The sequence below is a fragment of the Chiloscyllium plagiosum genome, unplaced genomic scaffold, assembly GCF_037043375.1.
Source record: "Chiloscyllium plagiosum isolate Xiang-an unplaced genomic scaffold, Cpla_swu_hap1 HiC_scaffold_3, whole genome shotgun sequence".
Classification (NCBI taxonomy): Eukaryota; Metazoa; Chordata; class Chondrichthyes; order Orectolobiformes; family Hemiscylliidae; genus Chiloscyllium; species Chiloscyllium plagiosum.
In genome coordinates this window covers 127,973,309-127,989,823 of record NW_028270141.1, presented here as the reverse complement: position 1 = coordinate 127,989,823, position 16,515 = coordinate 127,973,309, and positions in this window count along the sequence as shown.

The following is a 16,515-nucleotide window of genomic DNA, read 5'->3' as shown; positions in this document are numbered from 1 at the left end:
AGGATGTTATTAAACGGGAAAGAGTGCAGAAGAAATATACAAGAATGTTACCAGGACTCAACAAAAGTTACAGGCAGAGGTTGGACAAGCTAGGACGTTTTTATTTCGAACATAGGAGACTGAGGGAGGATCTCACAGAAGGGTATAAGATCATCAGAGGCATGGATAAGGTGAATGCAATCTGTTCTTTGTCCCAAGAGTTGGGAATCGAGCACTCGAGGGCATCAGTTTAAGGTTAGAGGGGAAAGAATAAAAAGGAACCTGAGGGGCAACCTTTTTACACAGAGGGTGGTATGCATATGGCATGAGCTGCCAGCAGAAGTGGTTGCTGTGGGTACATTAACAATATTTAAAAGGCATTTGGACAAATACATGGAGAGGAAAAATTTGGAAATATATGGGCCAAGTGTAGGGAAATGGGGTTAGCGTGGTTAGACATTTTGTATGGCATCAACCAATTTGGACCAAAAGACCTGTCTCTGGATTGTTTGAACTCTATGACTCTATGATTCACCTCCCTCACCGGCTCATGCAACCAAATCTAATCACTGACCCCACCACCAATGGTCTGACCTAACCTCTCTCCCACCTCGGCCCTCCATGACCTTACGCAACTGCCTTTATCCCCCACCGACCACGACACCATCACCCAAACCAACTACTCCCAACCCTAAGATCAACCTCACCCTAACACCACTCCAGTAACTCCTCATCTGCTAATCTTTACTGTCCTTTAAGCCACCCGTCTGCCACTCTACCCCCAGACCTATCTACCACCCTGCTCACTCCCCCACCTGCCACTGTACTCCCTTACCCATCTGCCACACTGACACCTCCACCACCTGCCACTTTACCCATGTTTGTTACATTTTTACTCTCTCTCTAGCTTTTCACAAAGGCTTTCGGATAACTCTTCACCTTATTGCGATGTTGGTGCTTGTGCTGTAAAAGGTGGGTACTGCTTCTACAAAGATTCTCAGTGCTGCTTTCTGTGGGGAGTCTTATACTGGGTGAGTTCTGCAGGATCCTCCATCTGAAGACTGGTTGAATAATTGGAGAGTTCAGTAACTATAGCCGGATTCTTCGGGGGGTTGGAGCAATGTGGGCAATGGTAAGATGTGTGGCTGAATCGGGAGAGAATTCTGGTGAGATTTACTTCAATGTTTTGATCATCTCATTTCACCATTTACACTTTTCACAAGCAGCGTGGCAAATTCTCACTGGGCAATGGTGAGTCCCAATTGATGGCGATTATTGTTTGGTAATGTCCTGGTTGACGGTTTAACTCATCTCACTAATATTCCAGCTGTGCTCTTACCAAACTTGACAAACAAATAGCCATCAGGACATCTTTGCTAATTTTGAACCTGCTGGAACCATACCAGGATCTTGGTGGAGGGGCAATTGGAAAATTACAGCACTTTGCAACACTAGCCATAGGGTTTGTAGCATTGTTTCATTTTGTCTCCTTAAATTCTTCAATGCTTGTCTCTACAGATCTTAATTTCTTAAAGTATTAACACAAGTTATTGGGATTTAGTGGCAGTTAGATTTAAAGTTGAAAACAAGATGTAAATTGCTTTGAAAATTTTCCAGGTGATAACCAATCAGAAAGAATTGCAGGTAAATTTTAAATATCATTTGATAAAATCTACAAGTAGTAAAATACATGGACATGTTTGATACAAATCGGTCAGATGAACTGACTTTGCATTTTGTGACTGTTTTTCTGCTTCTCTCATGAGTTCAACATCAAAAGATGTAAAATACCATGTAAATATTACTGAGAGGCCAAGAGATGGGTTGTGGGTGTCTGACCGCAAAGTACACAACTCAACTCTGTAGCTCCCTCAAATCCAGGATCATGGTCAATGTCCCTGAAATCTGGACCACAAAAAGTTCACTGAAGTAAAGCCAGCTTCCAGAGGCAAATCTGAAGCCAAATTCTATTTTTCCGTCTTGACATTTAAGTGCCTGCATTTCAGAGAAATATTTGGTTCCCCTTTTTAAATCTGTAAATTGTTCACGTGCTCTTCAGTCTCCCAACGAACAATCTTCAGCAGAATCATAACTGACTGGATCATTGCGCATTGTCTTCATGTTGTTTATTTCCTCCTGGGACATGATCATTCGTGACAGACTGACATTTATTACCTATTCCTTCCTTTTGTTTAGACAATGGTGGCAAGTTGTAATGTTGAGCCACTGCGGTCTGTGATATGAGTATTTGTAGCGAGACAGGAGGGTGACCTCTTCTGAATAAGACCATTTGTTAGACCCCAGCAAGATGCTTGTGTACAGTTGTTTCTGACACAATTTATTACAAGAGGAATTGAACATGAAAGTAAGGATGCACTGAGCATTCATGTGCCTACATGTCAAATACTGGGTGCAGTTTCTATTTCCTTATTTAAGGAAGATTGTCAATGGACTGGAGGTGGTTTACAGAAAGATTACTAGATTAAAAGCTGAAGTGAATGAGTCATGCGGGATACACTGGACGGGATAGGCTTGTCTCCACTAGAGTTTAGAAGAGTGAGGGGTAATTGGATTAAGTGTACAAGACTCCTGAAGGGTCTTGACAAGGTGAACATGGAAAACATGTTTCTTTTTGTGGTTCAGTCCAGAAGTAGGACGTCATTACTGTAAAATTGGGTCACCCGATTGGAATATTTTCCTGTCAGAGGATTGTATGACTTTGGAACTCACTGCCTGAGAAGGTGGAGGTGCGGGTCATTGAATATTTATACATTTAGTCAAAGGAATGAAAGATTATCAGGAATGATGAGAATATGGAATTTGAAATACAGATAGTTCAGCCATGATCTTACTAGAGGAGGATCAAGGGGCCAAACGATCGGCTTTTGTTCCTATTTCGTATTTCTGTATGATTTGACGGGAGGTTTTAGAATTGCTGAAGAAAAATCTCTGGCGGCAGACCTTGAGCATTGACTAGTTTATGACACGGTGCATCATGTGGAGAAGATTGTCCTGACAGTGGCTCGGTAGAACTCCGAAGTATGGCAGAAAGGTACAAGGTTATACAGGGCTGAGACACAGGCTGACCTTTAATGCGGAGACATTTCTTCAGCCAGAGAGTGGTGGGCCTGTGGAATTCATTGCCACGGAGTGCAGGGGAAGCCGGGACGCTAAATGTCTTTAAGGCCGAGATTGATAGATTCTTGTTGTCTAGAGGAATTAAGGGCTACGGGGAGAACGCTGGTAAGTGGAGCTGAATTGCGCATCAGCCATGATTGAATGGTGGAGTGGACTCGATGGGCCGAATGGCCTTACTTCCACTCCTATGTCTTATGATCTTAATTACAAGGTGTCAGGATGGTTCGAGGAGATACTGAAGCAGGGGTCAGCTCTCGGGGTCAACCCCAATTGATGCTACTCATTCCGCAAGTGGACAGGATTGAAAGTTATTACTCAACGTGCTGTTTACAGAAATGCAGAACAAATGTAGGACAGGTGTCCTTATTCAGAGGAACAACACACGTTGGTAATATATCATAAACCAATTGATGGGGCTCAGCACGCTTGAGCAACTAAGCTACATGCTCTAGCAATACATCACAGTAGGGAAACACTGAGCAGGCAAACTGTGATACTTTGTACAGAGAAGCTACACTTTAGTATTACCTCCTGGTGAGGGAGGAATGAAGCGATGGCGAGAAAGCCTCTCACAGCTACATGCCAAGGACGAATGCTCTACGGGATGAGGGACACTTCAGCAAAATGGTTCCTTAACCGGCAGGGAAGCCACGATCAAGAAAATGGCTTCCACAAGTATCCTGAGGGGTCTGGACACAGTAGGGTTGTAGTTCCCACTCATGAAAGGATTCCGAATGAGAGGCACAGATTTGAAAGTGTTTGCAAAGAAAGTAAATGGAATATGAGAAAAAATGTTTCCACATGGCAAGTAGTTAGGATCTGGAATGCAACGTCTGATTCAGTTGAGGCACTCAAGAGGGAAAATGATAATTCCTGGACTTGGTATTGGGAAGTGATCCCAGCAAAGTGATCAAATTTGCAGTGCGGAAGCATTTTCCATGTTCTATGTTCTAGTTGGTGGGCGGCACATTATCAGAGAAGTGCTGAACAGGGTGCAGAAGTGATTTACAAAAATGGTTCCAGGAATAAGACACTTCACTTATGAGGCTAGATTGAAGAGGTTAGGACGGTTTGCTTTGGAGAGAAGGCGGCTGTGAGGAGATGTGATGGACAAACCTCAAATCCCAGTTTCTCATATGACAAGACAGCAACAATGACATTTGTATATTAAAAGCTAATCCCGTTACATAAACAGTGCATACAATACAGACCCAGCACGCCCCCGCCCCTCCCACCTTCCGACCACTCTAAAGGCAGCCCACCCCTACGTACCTTCCGGCTCTCGGTCCATTCCATGCCTCTTCCAGTTCTCGGTCCGCCCTGACACACCATTCGACCACCTCTAGGACAGCCCGCCCCAGTACCCGCCCGGGATGACAGCGGTCAGGATGGCCTACCCACCTTCCGGCTTCACTAACCACTCTCACTAACCACCTTCACTAACCACCATCTCTGGGGCAGCCCGCCGGTACCTGCCCGGGTGACAGCACTGAGGACGGGTACCCGCCTTCCGACTCTCTGTCTGCCCCTACGTACCACTGGGCTCTCACCCACCCCGATGCACCATCTGGCCAGTGGGCTATCCTGGCACACCTTCTGGCCACCTCTAGGACAGCCCGTCCCCTTCCCTGGGACGACAGCGTGCAGGGTAGCCCACAAGCCTTCTGGATCTCAGCCCGCCCCTACGCACCTTTTGGTGGCTCAGCTGCTCTGACACACCTTTCGACCACCTCTAGGGCAGCCTGTCCCGATTACCCCTTCTCGGGACGACAGTGCTCAGAACGGCCTCCCCACCATCTGGCTCTCGGGGCGACTGGCATCAGGGTGGCCTACCCAACCTCTGGCTTTCAGGACAGCCTACCAACCTTCAGGATGACCTACCCACCCTCCAGCTCTCGGGGTGACAGCTTTCAAGATGACCCATGAGCCTCCCAGCTCACAGTAAGGCCTGCCAAACCCAGGGACACGCAAGACAGATAATTACTAAAAAACAGTCCTGACTGGTGCACAGTCCAAATCTATACACAGTCTTCAAGATATAGAATCCATTTCCAGGAAGACTCCACTCCAGTATACAGTGTGCATTGTCAGAAATAGAGTCCACTCCAAACTGCAGAGTCCATTGCTAAAAAACAGAGTCCGCAACCAAGGGCAGAGTCCACTCCTGAAGGCAGCAAATGCACACCCCACAGCACACAGGTGTTCAGTCTCCATCGAGTCCTGGCCCAGCCTTGGAAAACCAGGCCCACTCACAGGAACATAGTACAGGTGCAGTTAACTCACAGGGGTTTGGTCCACTCCTAAAGGAAAGGTCTTCACCCAAACTCCAGGATACAGCAAGTGCTCACCTCCCAGCACACACACATGTTCAATCTTCAGAGGCCCAGTCCCAGGGCTAGGCCTCCCCACAGGAACAGCTCCTCTGGTAAAATGTATGTCTTTCACAAGGGTTCAGTCCAAACACCAATAAAAAGTGAAGACACATACAAAAAAAACAAAGGAAACTAGAGTCCAAGGGCTAAGCCCTACCACAAAATTAACATTGTCCTTTTCTCAAAAAGTAAAAGAGAAAAGAGTAACACACAGGCTGTAACCAGTCAGTGAATCCCCTAATGAGAACACATTATGTGCATCAGGAGTTTAACAATCAGTCCTCACTAAAAGGAATGCCAGTTAACAAACTGGCTAAATAATTCAGCCAGTTCAGGAATCAGGTTTCCCCCTCCAAAAAAAGAGAAGCAGAAACTAACAGTAACATACTGACTATAACACCAGCTAGCTAGCTAGCACAGAGTTAGTCCCCTGACACAAATGGAGTGTTCTCTCAGAGTGAGCAGAACCTCTGGCATACCCGTTTATGTCTGTCAGCCAGGACTCCCAGATTGGACCATGCTAACAGCCCTAATTAGAGAGAGCTCATATTCAATTAAGTCCACCTGGCTGATAGCTTTACAATCATAACATTCTAATGCTCCCTACTTTTATATTCCATTACTTTTGGTCACAAGGACAATTCTCTTCCCTCGTACCCACAGAGCTTGGATGCCAATTTTTTGTGTTTCATGATTCAGGACTCTTAAATCCCTTTCTTTAGTAGTTTTGAAATAGAGTCATAGAGATATATAGCATGGAAACAGCCTTTTCGGTCTAACCTGTCCATGCCGACCAGATATCCCAACCCAATCTACTCCCACCTGCCAGCACCCAACCCATATCCCTCCAAACCCTTCCTATTCATATACCCATCCAAATGCCAGCACCCAGCCCATATCCCTCCAAACCCTTCCTATTCATATACCCATCCAAATGCCTCTTAAATGTTGCAATTGTACTAGCCTCCACCACTTCCTCTGGCAGCTCATTCCATACACGTACCACCCTCTGCGTGAAAAAGTTGCCCCTTAGGTCTCTTTTATACCTTTCCCCTCTCACCCTAGAGCTAAACCCTGTAGTTCTGGACTCCCCGACCCCAGGGGAAAGACTTTGTCTATTTATCCTATCCATGTCCTTCATGATTTTATAAACCTCTATAAGGTCACCCCTCAGCCTCCAACACTCCCGGGAAAACAGCCTCAGCCTATTCAGCCTCTCCCTATAGCTTAAATCCTCCAAACCTGGTAACATCCTTGTAAATCCTTCCTGATTCCTTTCAACTTTCACAACATCTTTCTGATAGGAAGGAGACCAGAATTGCGTGCAATATTCCAACAGTGGCCTAACCAAAGTCCTATATAGCCACAACATGACCTCCCAACTCCTGTACTCTATACGTCTTTAGTATTGATAAGCCTTTGAACTAGGTCTTTTTCAATTTATAAAAATATATTATTTACTTTTTTACATTTTACAAATGCTTTCATTGCAGGTATGCACATCATATTTCTTAACAAGCCTCATGAGAATAATGAAACAGTGCAACACAGAGTGAGGACATCCAGCCTTGACAGTTCTATTTCCCTGCTCATTCTCTTAACCCCACAATGTTTTTCTCTTTCAATAACTTACCTAATTTGCTTCTGAACTTTGCGTTGGATCTGTATTTTTTATCTATCAGTGGAGAAATTCTAATTCTAATTATTCATTGAATAAGGACGTTTTCCTCATGTTGTCTTTAGTAGAATTGCCAGCATTTTAAAAAATTCTTCAACTTCCAAATCCATATTCAATAAGCTAGTTTGAAAATATTCATCAGAACTTGAACCAACACAATATATCTATGATCATTCAAACTTTATTGTTATCATTCTCATTATTTTCATGAGAAGGCAACTTTTGAAATAGTCATGGAGATGTACAGCATGAAAACAGACCCTTCGATCCGACCCGTCCATGCCGACCAGATATCCCAACGCAATCTAGTCCCACCTGCCAGCACCTGGCCCATATCCCTCCCAAACCCTTCCTATTCATATACCCACCCAAATGCCTCTTAAATGTTGCAATTGTACCAGCATCCACCACTTCCTCTGGCAGCTCATTCCATACACGTACCACCCTCTGCATGAAAAAGCTGCCCCTTAGGTCTCTTTTATATCTTTCCCCTCTCACCCTAAACCTATGCCCTCTGGTTCTGGACTCCCCCACCCCAGGGAAAAGACTATCTATTTATCCTATCCACACCCCTAACGATTTTAATAACCTCTATAAGGTCACCCCTCAGCCTCTGACGCTCCAGGGAAAAAGGCCCAGCCTGTTCAGCCTCTCCCTGTAGCTCAGATCCTCCAACCCTGGCCACATCCTTTCTGCAGTCTTTCTCCATTTAACTAATATTCAACTTGTGTATTCTTTTTGCCAAAGAGCATAAAGTCAGATTTTTCCACATCAGATTCCACTGACCAAGTGTTTTACCCACTTGCTTCGTCTATAACCCCCTGCAGACACTTTGGGTCAGACTCACCACTTGCCTTCCCATCCATCTTTGTGTCATCCAATTACTTGGCTATAACACTTTCACCTTCCTCATCAAAGTCAATGAAATATACCAGCTCTTTTTCTCTTGTAATAGTTGTATTTATTTCCAATTCACCCTCCCCCATTTTGCCTTAATGATTTCATATTTGCAATGCCATGATTGCTTTATATGGTAAAGAATCAAGCAAATGGTTTATCCAACCACCTTGGCCAATTCTTTGTTGCCGATTATTGTTTCCTCAGCCACATCCTCTCAGGGATTTATATTCACTTTGGACTGTCTGGTCATTTCTTATACACTTAAATAAGCTTTTGCACTCCATCATGATGTGACATGCAACTTACCCTCCGAGTCGGGAGTGTGGTGCTGGAAAAGCACAGCAGGGCAGGCAGCATCCAAGGAGCTCAGTGTTTATTTTCCTCCCTCTTTATTTTTTTTCCATTTCCTCTTGTTGGTTTTTTAAATTATCACAATCTTCTGGCTTACCATTAATCTTTGCGATATTATACATTTTGAAAATAATTAATTATTAATGAAACGGAAACTTGGGGAATAGTCACTCCCTGCTGCATGCTTCATGGTTTGACCTCACCCAATCCGAACTGCAAGGCCATCCAGTCAGTACTTTATCCTGTAGGATTCTTAGCCCCTCGGGCGTGCTCCATTATTTAGTAAGATCTCGGCAGATTTCATTGTAACCTCAACTGCACATTTCAGCCTATCCCTGATAACATTTTATCCTTCCTCGGCGTACATGATGTTCTAAGTCACTACTTTCATCAACATTTGACAAAGACGTTTACAATGCCTCATGACCCTCAGTGGAAAATAATTCCACTTCAGCTGTGTCTAAAATGGGCTTATTTAAGAAACATCAAAGAGGTCATCTTTGTGTTGAACCTCATGAGATGGGAGAGATATTAAATGACAATGTCAGGTCACTTTTTAATGTGGAGAAGAAATGAGGCGAGAGGATTCAGGGAAATAAATATTGAGGTTTTGAAAACAGTTCACATTACATGAGAGGCTGTGCTGGAGGTCCTCGAAAATACAAAGGTGGATAAATCACTGGTATTCATTTGAGTGTATCCCAAGATGTTGTGGGAAGTTAGGGAGGAAATTCTAGACCCTTTTCAGAAATATTTGTTTCATCTATAAGTCCAGGTGAGGTGCCAGATGACTGGAGAGTGGCTTGAGTGGTGCCTTTGTTTAAAGAGATGTAAGGAGAGGCCTGGCAGCTGGAGAGCTGTGAGTCTGACTTCAGTGGCGGGTAAGTTGCTGGAGGTCATTCTCATACATAGGATTTATATGCATTTCGAGAGGCAAGGAATCATTAGGGTTAATCAGCATGGTTTTGTGTAAGGGGAATCACATCTCACAAACTTGATTGAGTTTCTTGAGGAAGTATCCAGAGCAGTAGACGTTGTTTTCTTAGACTTCAGCAAAGCCTTCGACAAGGTTTCACATGGTAGACTAATTAATAAATCAAGATCCCAAGTGATTCAGGGTGAACTTGCCAATTGGATACATAATTGGCTTAATGGCAGGAGACAGAGATTGGTGTCAGAGGCTTGCTTCTCAGACTAGGAAAAAACAATGACTGCAGACGCTGGAAACCAGATTCTGGAGTAGGGAGGCGCTGGAAAAGCACAGCAGTTCAGGCAGCATCCGAGGAGCAGGAAAATCCGACGTTTCGGGGAAAAGCCCTTCATCAGAAATACAGGCAGAGTGCCTGACGGGTGGAGAGATAAATGAGAGGAGGGTGGGGTTGGGGAGAAAGTAGCATAGAGCACAATAGGTGAATGGGGGAGGGGATGGAGGTGATAGGTCAGAGAGGAGGGTGGAGTGGATAGGTGGAAAAGAAGATAGGCCGGTAGGACAGGTCATGGAGACAGTGCTGAGCTGGAAGTTTGGAACTGGGGTGAGGTGGGGGAAGGGGAAATGAGGAAACTGTTGAAGTCCACATTGATGCCCTGGAGTTGAAGTCTTCCGAGGTGGAAGATGAGGCGTTCTTCCTCCAGGTGTCGGGTGGTGAGGAAGCGGCGGTGAAGGAGGCCCAGGACCTCCATGTCCTCGGCAGAGTGGGAGGGGGAATTGAAATGTTGGCCCACATGGCGGTGTGGTTGATTGGTGCGGGTGTCCCAGAAATGTTCCCTAAAGCGCTCTGCGAGAAGGCGCCCAGTCTCCCCAGTGTAGAGGAGACCGCATCGGGAGCAACGGATACAATAAATGATATTGGTGGATGTGCAGGTAAAACTTTGATGGATGTGGAAGGCTCCTTTAGGGCCTTGGATGGAGGTGAGGGAGGAGTTGTGGGTGCAGGTTTTGCAATTCCTGCGGTGGCAGGGGAAGGTGCCAGGATGGGAGGGTGGGTTGTAGGGGGTGTGGACCTGACCAGGTAGTCACGGAGGGAACGGTCTTTGTGGAAGGCAGAAAGGGGTGGGGAGGGAAATATATCCTTGGTGGTGGGGTCCGTTTGGAGGAGGCGGAAATGTCGGCAGATGATTTGGTTTATGCGGAGGTTGGGAGGATGGAAGGTGAGCACCAGGGGTGTTCAGTCCTTATTACGGTTGGAGGGGTGGGGTCTGAAGGCGAAGGTGTGGAATGTGGACGAGATGCATTGGAGGGTATCTTTAACCAAGTGGGAAGGGAAATTGCGGTCTCAAAAGAAGGAGGCCATCTGGTGTGTTCTGTGGTGGAACCGGTCCTCCTGGGAGCAGATACGGTGGAGGAATTGGGAATACGGGATGGCATTTTTGCAGGAGGTAGGGTGGGAAGAGGTGTAATCCAGGTAGCTGTGGGAGTTGATGGGTTTATAAAAAATGTTGGTGTCAAATTTCTATTTGCCTCCTCTATTACCTGTTGAACTTAGATGCGAGCATTTTCTGATTCACGGATGATGATTACTTAATCCCTCTGTTCTGTAGCTTTCTGCAGTCCTTCTCCATTTAAATAATATTCAGATCCTCGATTCTTCCTGTTAAAGTGCATAGTCTCAATGTTTTATTAAATTATATTTTATCTGCCAGGCTTTGCCCATTCGCTTAACCTGTCTCTATCCCTCTGCAGACTGGTTGTGTTAACTCACCACTTGCTTCCCCACCTGTTTTTCTGTGATCCACAAACTTGGCTACAGTGTATTCATTCTCCTCATCCAAGTCATTGATGCACATTGTCAGTAATTGTGGCCGCAACACTGATTACCCCAGTGGCAGTCAATTAGTGACAGGTTGCCATCCTGAAAATGTCCCCATTATCCCTTCTCTCTGTCTTCAATTGGTGACATATAACTCTATCCATGTTCATATACTGTTGTGGTTCTGTTCGCCGAGCTGGGAATTTGTGTTGCAGACGTTTCGTCCCCTGTCTATGTGACATCCTCAGTGCTTGGGAGCCTCCTGTGAAGCGCTTCTGTGATCTTTCCTCCGGCTTTTGTAGTGGTTTGGATCTGCCGCTTCCGATTGTCAGTTCCAGCTGTCCGTTGCAGTGGTCGGTATATTGGGTCCAGGTCGATGTGCTTATTGATTGAATCTGTGGATGAGTGCCATGCCTCTAGGAATTCCCTGGCTGTTCTCTGTTTGGCTTGTCCTATAATAGTAGTGTTGTCCCAGTCAAATTCATGTTGCTTGTCATCTGCATGTGTGGCTACTAAGGATAGCTGGTTGTGTTGTTTCGTGGCTAGTTGGTGTGGCTAGCTGGAACTGACAACCGGAAGCGGCAAATTCAAACCACAATAAATGCCGGAGGAAAGATCACAGAAATGCTTCACAGGAGGCTCTTAAGCACTGAGGAAGTCACCTAGATAGGGGACGAAATGTCTGCAACACAAATTCCCAGCTCGGCGAACAGAACCACAACAACAAGCACCCGAGCTACAAATCTTCTCACAAACTTTGAATGTTCATATACTCTCCTCCAACACAACAGACTCCTTTCTTATCAAGGAGACTAATGTGTGTTCATTGATCAGACATTTTCTGGAACACCAGATATGTTATATTCACAGCTTCACTTTATCTCATCTGTTTGTTACCTTCTCAACGAACTCTAATTAAATTTTTAAAGTGGTTTCCCCTTCACAAAATAGACAGGCAGGAGGCTGGAAAAATACAGCAGGCCAGGCAGCATCAGGAGGTGGAGAAGTCGACATTTTGGGTGTAACCCTTCTTCAGGACTGCCTCAATTTCTCCACTCGCCTCACCCACTCCAAACTCACCCCCTCTGAATGTGCAGCACACCACTCGCCCCTCACCAACCCCTGGTTCACCATCAAACCTGCTGACAAAGGTAGTCCTCTGGAGAAAGGACCTCTACAGCACAGAGACCAAACGCCGACTCTCCGACACCACTTTCTATCTCCCCCTTGCCCACGACCCATCATGCCAAAATCAAACACACTGTCTGTGACCTCATTGTCTGTGGTGATCACCTCTCCACTGCCTCCAAACTCATAGTCCCCCAGACCCACACTTCCCGGTTCTACCTGCTCCACAAGATCCACAAACCCAACTACCCCGGCTGACCCATCGTCTTAGCATTTTCCTGCCCCACTGAACTCATCTCGTCCTACCTTGACTCCATCCTCTGTCCCTTAGTTCAGGCACTTCCTACTCTTCAGCAACTTCCAGTTCCCCAGCCCCCAGAGCTTTATCTTCATGATTGGTGTGCAGTCCTTATACATGTCCGTACCCCACAAGGATGGTCTCTCGACCCTCTGCTCCTTCCTCTCCAACAGACCCATTCAATCCCACTCCACCAATACCCTCCTCCGCCTGGCTGAACTGGTCCTCATCCTCAACAACTTTTCCTTCAACTCGTCCCATTTCCTCCAAATCAAGTGAGTGGCCATGGGCACCCGGACGGGCTCCAGCTCTGCCTGCCTCTTTGTTGGCTGTATCAAATGGTCCTGAAGAAGGGTTACACCCGAAACGTCAACCTCTCCACCTCCTGATGCTGCCTGGCCTGCTGTGTTCTTCCAGCCTCCTGCCTGTCTATTCCAGCATCTGCAGTTTTTTTGTCTCTTCCCCTTCACAAAGCCAGGCTGACACTGCCTGATTATATGATGTCATGCTCATGCTATGTTTGTTACATCCTTTCTAATATTTACCCAAAACCAGATGTGAAACAATCTCTTCTACAGTTACCAGTTTTATCTCTCCTTCCCTTTATAAATAAAAGCGTTGTACTGGCAATTTTCTAACTGTCTGGGACTTCTTCAGGTTCTAAGGATTCTTGGAAAATTACAACCAGTGTGTTCCTATCTCTGTGGTTACTTCCTTTAATGTTCAAGGGTTCATCCCATCAGGTCCAGGTGACTTATTGGTCTTTCGCACCATTATTTTCTCTTGCACTATTTCTTCAGTGATGGTTATTGTATGTATTTCCTCTCCTCCTTTTGCCCCTTGATTTGAGGTAATTTTGAAATGCTATTCACTTGTATTACTATGAAGACTGATGCAAAGTATTTGTTCATCTTCTCTGCTATTTCCTGGTTTCCCATTATTTCCCTCAGCCTCCTTCTCCAAGGTGCCTGTGTTGACTTTGACATCTCCCTTTTTAAATATTTAAAGAAGCACTTGCTGTCCGTGGCACTTTTTCAGCCTGACACAGTCTCGATGTGAACTTCCAGTCTCGCGGTGATACCAGAGCGATTTCCCAACCTTGTGAGCCCTGAGGTGACGCCAGGCACGGTCTGGATCAAGGCCCAGTGCAGACTGGAGGTTAGGTGTCACCACAGACTGGGTCGGAAGACTGTTTCTCTGGACATGTTTTTCTCCATTTTGTAATTTATTCCAAAATCCCAATGTTGGATGTTCTTGCTTCTCTGTTTTTCCATGAGCTCTATCTGAAATAGCTGAACCGAGGGACCTTTGTACCTAAGATTGTGCCATAAATGGCAACTTGTTCACTTTTCACTGTATTCATTTGAGTACATGGGACATGCTCATTCATTCATTCATGTCCTCTTCACAACTTACTTTTCCACTTGCCTTGGTGTCATCAGCAAATCTAATCACCAAACCTTTGGTTCCTCATTTATGCCATTTGTAAAAGTTGTAAAATGTTAAAGCCCCTGCATTGATGTCTTTGGCACACAAACCTTTACTTTTCACCAAATTTATGCCTAGTCCATTTCCTGTCACTTAGTCAACCTTTCATACATGCTAGTATGTGTCCATGCAAGAATACGGTTCCACTATCCCTTCAGCCACATCTGTTATAATCTTTGAATGAAGCTGAACAGGTCCTGGGAAGTCATTGTTTTTTGTTTACTAAGATTCTCACATAATGTTTGTTACTTATGTTCACTATTTGAAGTTCCACACTTTCATGGTTACCCTGCTTGTTCTGTGCCCCATCCTAATGATTTGTCTCAACTGGGCAGTCCTGTGGCATCCCCAAAGTCTCCATACTCTCTGTGCCTTTAAATAGTGCGGTGAGGAAGGCATATGGCGTACTGGCTTTTATTGGTAGAGGAATTGAGTTCCGGAGTCCTGAGGTCATGATGCAGTTGTATAAGACTCTGGTGCGGCCGCATCTGGAATATTGTGTGCAGTTTTGGTCGCCATACTATAGGAAGGATGTGGAGGCACTGGAACGGGTGCAGAGGAGGTTTACCAGGATGTTGCCTGGTATGGAAGGAAGATCGTATGAGGAAAGACTGAGACACTTGGGGCTGTTTTCATTGGAGAAAAGAAGGTTTAGGGGTGACTTGATTGAGGTGTACAAGATGATTAGGGGGTTAGATAGGGTTGACAGTGTGAACCTTTTCCCGCGTATGGAGTCGGGTATTACAAGGGGGCATAGCTTTAAATTAAGGGGGGGTAGATATAGGACTGAAGTTAGGGATAGGTTCTTCACTCAGCGAGTCGTAAGTTCATGGAATGCCCTGCCAGTAGCAGTGGTGGACTCTCCCTCTTTATGGGCATTTAAGCGGGCATTGGATAGGTATATGGAGGATAGTGGGTTAGTATAGGTTAGGTGGGCTTGGATCGGCGCAACATCGAGGGCCAAAGGGCCTGCACTGCGCTGTATTCTTCTATGTTCTATATGTTGGAAAAACAAAACAGTGAATGTGGTTCCCTATTATTTTCGATCTGCTTTTTGTGCCTTTACTGTGAGGTCTCTCGCGTTCCCCCTTTATAATTCTCCAGTCTTTGCTGCCAAAGGATCAGCAGGTTACCTTTACAGGTTAAATAATATGCGTTGGCCTTGATGTATGTATGTTGTGACTTTGTGTCTACTTTACATTAAGAAGCATCTGAGTCATCACTTGGCCTCTCTTCTGAGTAAGATTTACATGATGCTTTTCATCTTTGCTGAATGTTGTCACAAGATCTAAAGTGACTTCATCTGCACCTGGATAAACCAAAATTGGGAGATTTTGCAACATCAAATTGGCGGACTTTGTTCATTGGCTGTTTCTCAGCAACAAACTCAAACAAGCAGATAAAACATGTCCAGAATCCTGAGCCACTCCCCCGAGATCAAAGACATCTCGGAAATGACTACCAGACTACTCAGTCCTCTTGGCATCATGGGACTCCACATATCCATCAACACAGTAAAACAACAGCTCATGAATTTGAAAGACCCTATACAGATAATAAGCAAAGCTAATGTCATTTTCAAAATACCTTGCAAGAACTGTAACAAACACTACAATGGACAAACAGGCAGAAAACTAGCCACCAGGTGCATGAACATCAACTAGGCACAAAAAGACATGACCCAGTCTCACTGGTATTCTTACATACAGATGAGGAAGGATACCACTTCGACTGGGACAACACATCCATCCGAGGACAAGCCAAACAGAGACACGCAGGAGAACTCCGAGATACATGGCATTCCAACTGGAACTCTATCAACAAACACATTGACTTGGATCTCATTTAACATCCCCTGAGAAAAAAACAGGAAATGACATCACCACCGGAAATGACAACACCAACACAAGGAAACCTAAACACACAAATAGAAAGTGGGCCATAACACAAATTGCTTCATTCGGACACTCATTGAAGATGTTACCTACTATGGTGACACAACGTCAGAAAGCGAACCTTCCAACTCAACGAGCAAACTTACACCCAGAACCTCAACCTGAGCTACAAATCTTCTCAAAACTAGATAACTATTGTTAATGAATATCTTCAGGAGTGCTTTTCTATTGTCACCACTAAAATAACTTCATAGATGCCAGTATCCTGTCTCTAAGTCACCCTTTATTTATGTGTGGAGAGTCCATACACTAATTCAGCTCCCTCAGAGCCAGTTCTCAGAGTGAACAGGATGCCTGACACTCGTGTTTATATCTGTCAGCCAGGATTCCCTGACTGGGGCTGTTAATCTGGTCTAATGAGGGAAATCATATTCTATGAGGTCCACCTGGCTGACATCATTACAATCGTGACAGTCTAATGATCGCCACTTTTAAACCCCATTCCCTTTGACAGAAAGACTAACATTATGTTTCTCTTCCC